Below are 6,000 nucleotides of genomic sequence, written 5' to 3'. Positions count from 1 at the left end.
AGATGTGTGTCATACACCTGACTTACATCCACATGTAAATGAGCCCCAAAGCAGTTAGTTAAGGTGCGTATCCACTAGCCGATAGTGGAACAATGGTACGATTACAACATTGTAATCGTACAGCCGTTCCTCTTCCCCTGCAGTGCCTACACTGACCGATATGCCATTCAGTGTAGACACCCTCCCTCATCCCTGAACATGGTGAATCTGTCATTATCGGCAGATTGAACAGCATGTTCAGGTGATGATTGATGTAGGAAATGACCAGCGGGAGCGCGCATCGCTGGTCGTTTCCGACATTTTCATGCCCGATTTGTGCACGATTAATGAACGATTGAACGATAACGATATCGTTCAATCGCTCATTTTAATTGGCAAATGGATACCCGCCTTAAGATCTACTTGGTGATGAAAACACACGGATTCTTCTCAGAAAATGCCTGTAGCCATAGGGATCATTGGAGTAGATGTATTATAGCGGCACCTACCGTGCCGCTATAACGCTTCCCGCTTCGCCTCTTTACCGAGGCGAAGCAGGAAGCACTACCGATGAGATGTATAAACATCTCATCGGCCGGAGAGGGGGAGCTTTAACTCCCCCCTCCGGCGCTACCCGCTGGAGACAGCAGCGCATCAGCCTAGTGCTGATGCGCTGTGTCTCTGTCCTGGCCGGCTCCAGTGAGCATGCGCGGGATCTCGCAAGTATCGCGAGATCCCCGTATGCAGCCTGGAGCCGGTAGCCGCCGCAGCAGGGACAGCGCTGTCCCTGCTGTGGGGATAGGTGTCGATAACGACAGCTACAGCCGGCCGAACGGTCAGACGATTTGACCGTTTGTACATAGCCCAGGCTATCGGCGCTGCTATCTTGTAGATAGCAGCGCCGATAATGACAGGGGCGCATAGCTCCCCTGTCATTTACCGCCCAGACCCCCGATCATACATATCATACGTTATGTGCGCTGATACAGTTTCTGGGCTTCTTACATCTCCCCCATTGTGCCTTATACCCAATGCAGGGAAATTATACTAATGATCCCATTTGAATGTACATATCTCTGTGTTTTTATATATAACAACTTCATAATGGGGGTAATGTGCACTCAGGGAGATTGCTGGAGTCTTCAGGGAGACAGGGAGATTGCTGCTATATCAGGGAGTCTGCCTGACAATCAGGGAGAGTTGGTAAGTATGCCCCAATCCCCAGATATCATTGAAAATTGCCCCTCCTCCACAGATCCTTACCTCTGCTTGTAGGGAGCTCTTGTCTGTGTGTGGTCTCCTCCCAACACTCACTTCACCCCAAGGAGCTGCAGGCAGGGGAAGGACAGGAAGGTGGCACATGTTAGGAGCAGAGAAGTAGGAGTGGGCAGGGACTCATGGAGGACAGCTAGCACTGTGCTAGTGCTGAGGTAAATGGAAGCTTGTTACACATGGTGCAGTCTAAACGCACATTGGTGTATTGTACAATCAGCACTTGCTTACGCTCCCAGAATGCCCGGGAGTCTCCAAAATTTCTTAGAGTCCCCATTGACTCCCTGAAGAGCAGGTGTCCCTCCCACTTCCTAGTAAAATGGGTGTGGTATCAGTATTTGCAACCCACGACTCCGCCCTCTGCAATTTGCAACATTGCACTGAGGCAATTATAACGCGATTCATCCCTCCACGCCCCCCATAGCGGCCACCTGCATTTCCTGCAACACATTGTTATTGCTGGATTTTATTATATTGCCTTCAATAAATGGTTGGTGCTTTCTTTCCCAAAATATGCTGCTATTTCATCAACTCTAAAACCAATACGTTTTCCACAGAAACAGATGACGTTGTATAATCGCTGCTTGCGGCAGCCTTTGTAGTTGCGCAAGCTGTGAGCTGCAGGAGGTAAAACGCTGGGGCTTGTGAATCAATTTTCATTTGATGTCCCCTCAGGCTCAGAGGTGTTGCCCTCAGAATTATGCGAGTGCTGTAATACCGGAGGGTGCGCTACAGTTGCAGAACTGCAATTGTGCTTTGCATTGGAAAGGGCGGATATTACTGTACTGCTCAGAGCACACTAAGGACCTGATTCAAAGCCGCTCGCAAGCGGCCCGATGGTATGCGACTGCGCACGCTTTCTAAGGCGTGCATAATTAACAGGCAGCGTCATAGTACACGTCACATGCCTGTTTTTTACTCTGAAGTCCTCGCAGTGCTTGCGGTAAGGTAAGGCAACCACAAGCGCTGTGATCGCTTACGATGGTCCTCGATGTACCAATGTTTTAATACACTTCCTGGAGATGACGTGCGCTAGTAGGCGTCTCAACATATGCTAACATGTTTGCATACACAGAGCGATCGCTCGCACAGCCAAAGTGGGCGTGCTAATGCCTTTCCGAGCGAGCGCCTGCCATGGCATCACTTTGCTGAATTTGCATACGCTGGATGCGAGCGGCTCTGAATCAGGTCCTTAGGTCGTGACCAGTCCACAGCTCCTGTGGTGCAAAAATGGATCTTCTTGAGTTTGAACAAAGAAAATAAGTATTTCTCTTTTCCAGCAACACTGTAGCCTGATGCTTGGGCGCTCAGCATCCCTTCTATTTGTTCCCGAACACATATTGTATCAGAGATGGACGGATTTGCACGGCCGCAGACAAGCGGCTGTACAAATCTGTCCATCTCTGATATGAATGCAGAAGGAGGTGTCAGACACCCTCCTTGCTGCATTAGCAATCCCAGCACTGCGACTGACCTCGCAGGCTGGGATCACCATCATGATCGATGGTCGCTTGATCCCCCGCATTAGTTGATCGGATAAATGCCCGCAGCTACAGTAGCCTTCATTCAAGCACCCTACACCTGTCACAACCCATGCAGTTCCTCCTCCCTGCCTAGGGTGTCGCTATCTGCTCTGCTACACCAGAGCAGAGTGACACCCCGGGCAGGAAAAAGGAACTGCACAGGTTGTGAAATGTGCAGGGTGCTAGAATGAAGGCTACTGTAGCTGCGGAAGCCTGATTTACTACCTTATGCTAATACATTTATCTGATCAACTAATGCGGGGGATCGTGGATGTGCAAACGGAAAACAGTGCCAACCATTGACTTTACGCTGACCGCGGCAACCTCCATTCGCATCTGCACATGCACCAACCCCATTGCTGGCTGCAAGAGATCTGTCAGAAACAGGCTTCCCTTCCCCGTACGCTCCAATCAGAATCGCATGGAGCTTTTGATTTGCGCCCACGACGCACCTGTGACACTCTTGCAAGAAGCACAGATCCGCCCAGGTTGTGTCTAGCTCAGCATGGGATGGCCATACGTAAAAGTGCGTAAATTCTCATCTGCGAATGCGCTGTATGGACAAAATCGATGTTTGCAGCCTTGAACTGAGGTCTGCGCGACACAGATGTAGCAAGCGAGCTCATTTAAAGTCACATTGCACTAGGGATCAAAATAAATGGATAAAAGTATTAAACTTTGTTCAATATCATTTAAAGGCACATTTAATGTAATTTCATTCTTTCTCCATGAGATCCTCTTAAACTAAGATAAATTTTAAAAGTTTATAGATGTGCAAAAAGTGATGGAAAATTATTAACACAAATGTACGCTGCACATTATTATTAATTATATTGGTTGTTGTGTAGCAGTGGATATTTATTAATCAATTACCTATATGGATCCTGTATATGATACCACTGTAATGTTGATAACCCGACACTTAATGGACAGAATCACCCCCCACTATCCAGACCCTTCTCCTGGGGTGCACATATGTAGTCCGAAGTGTAGCGTGTAGCCATGGTTTCCCAGAGCATGTGTGTGCTACCACCCCCTCCCCACAAGTGTGGGGAGGGGGCGTGTCCACATAGGGGGCGTGTCCAGCATTTAGGGGCAAATTAAAGGGAAATAAAAATAAACATTAGGGGCAGTATAAAACTGGAACACGGAGGGCTATATATAGTTCAACCCGCTAAAGTAATTCCACTATTAAAATATATACATCAAAATAAGTAATGTTACATTATATGTACAGTAATATAATGCCAACATTTCACATTAAGCCACATAAAGTGCAGAAACTTCACATGCCACACAATAGTGTCCCCAATTCACATTACGCCACAGTAGTGCCCCTTATTCACATTATGCCACACAGTAGTGCTTTTTATACACGTTTAGCCACAGTAGTGCCTCATATTCATGTTATACAAGACAATAGTCCCCCTTATTCACATTATGCTATACAGTAATTCCCACAATGCATGTTATGCCACACAGAAGTGCCCGCAATTCACATGCCACTATAGTGCCACTTATTCATATTCTACCACAATAATGCCCACATTTTATATTATGCCACAGTAGTGTCCATAATGCACATTATGCCTGACAGTAGTGCCTATAATTCACATTATGCCACAGTAGTGTCGCTTATACAATGCCACAGAAGTGTCATTTATACACATCATGCACAGTAGTGCCCCTTATTTGCATGTTGTCAGGTCTGGATAATTTTTTGAACCCGGATTGGATGCAGGAGAAGAAACAGGAATGGGTTTGTAGTATTGGAATGCAGCAAGTTTAATAGGAATATTATTATTCATGAAATGGTAATAGCTATATAAACTGGCAGAAAATACACAAGTCCAAGTGATGGGAGGTTGAAAACAAATGTCTTGCAGGAAAACAAAGTCCAATTAATGAGGTTGGAAACAGGTGTCAGGCAGAAAAGTCCAATTAGTGAGGCTGGGAGCAGTTGTCTGACACAAAAAAACAAAAGTCCAATGGAGGTGTGAATGAGGAACAGAGGGCCTGATTCAGACCCGGACGCAAGCGCTGAGTGCTCGCAACCGGGTCGATGGTGGCCCAGAGCGCATGAGCATGACGGAGCCGGCTCCGTCGTGCGCATGTGCGAGACCCGGATAGCGACGGTCAAACCGTCGCTCCGGGTCTCGCACCAAAGGGGGCGTGCTGTCGATGTTGCGTGGCACGCCCCCTTTGGTGGGCGGGCCGGGGGTGTGGCTGCCCAGACGGAGGCGTTCCCATGAGAACGCCTACCGTCGGGGTGCAGACCCACTGACATCACAAGTGATGTCAGAGGGAGAGCTTTCGGCTCTGTTTGAGCCGAAAGCTCTCTGGGGCTTGCAGCCACAAGACCCTAACACAAGGGTCTCGTCGCAAGCCCAATGGTCGCGATGGTCTTGACCATTGCGACCATCATCCTGGCCGCTCGCATTAGCTGTGGGTGGCAACCCACAGCAATGCGAGCGGCCAGGAGGCCGCTCCAAAACAAAAAAAAGACGCCCTGATTCAGAGCAAGCGCTCTGTCAGAGCGTCCGGCTCTGAATCAGGGCCAGAGGTCTGAAGTACTGGAGTGGGTTCTGTCCAGAGTGCTGGAGGGTTCACAAACCGTGGGGCGAGTAACGGGGTATAGCAGGGTAGATGCGGGTATGCGGGAACAGCCTGTGATGGCGACAGAGCAGGAAACGGAGCACTGCTGGGACTGCAATTATCACACCGAGCTAAGGAGCACAGAGAACTCTCACACAGCTTGCGCTGTGTATACGTTGCACTGGCAACTAGAGGATATGCTGAACACCCTTAAGTACCATGGGAAGGTGCATGATAGGCTGCTGAGAGTACACACAAGATGCTCCAACCTGATTGGCCCATTCAGGTCACATGCCTAATACCAAGATGGCGGCGCCCAGCAATCCCCAGCGTGGCAGCACTGCCAGTCTCACCTATCACCATATGGCCTGTACCCTTCGGACATCCACGCGCACCTCGCGCCAACCTTCAGACACCTGCACCCCCACTAGTAGGACCGCACCAAAGCACAGGCAGAGACCGCGACTCGCCAGGTTCAACAACTCTGGTTGTGACAGAACCCCCTCCTTTACGAGTGGCCTCCAGACACTTCCCAGGCTTCTCTAGGTTAGAGGCATGGAACTTGCGAATGAGGCTAGGAGCGTGAACATCGTCTGCTTTAATCCAGCATCGTTCTTCTGGGCTGTAACCC

The sequence above is a fragment of the Taudactylus pleione genome, unplaced genomic scaffold (genome assembly GCF_031769625.1).
Source record: "Taudactylus pleione unplaced genomic scaffold, aTauple2 ptg001183l, whole genome shotgun sequence".
In the NCBI taxonomy this organism is placed as follows: domain Eukaryota; kingdom Metazoa; phylum Chordata; class Amphibia; order Anura; family Myobatrachidae; genus Taudactylus; species Taudactylus pleione.
The sequence above is the reverse complement of the archived record's forward strand: the minus strand, read 5'-3'. Positions refer to the sequence as shown.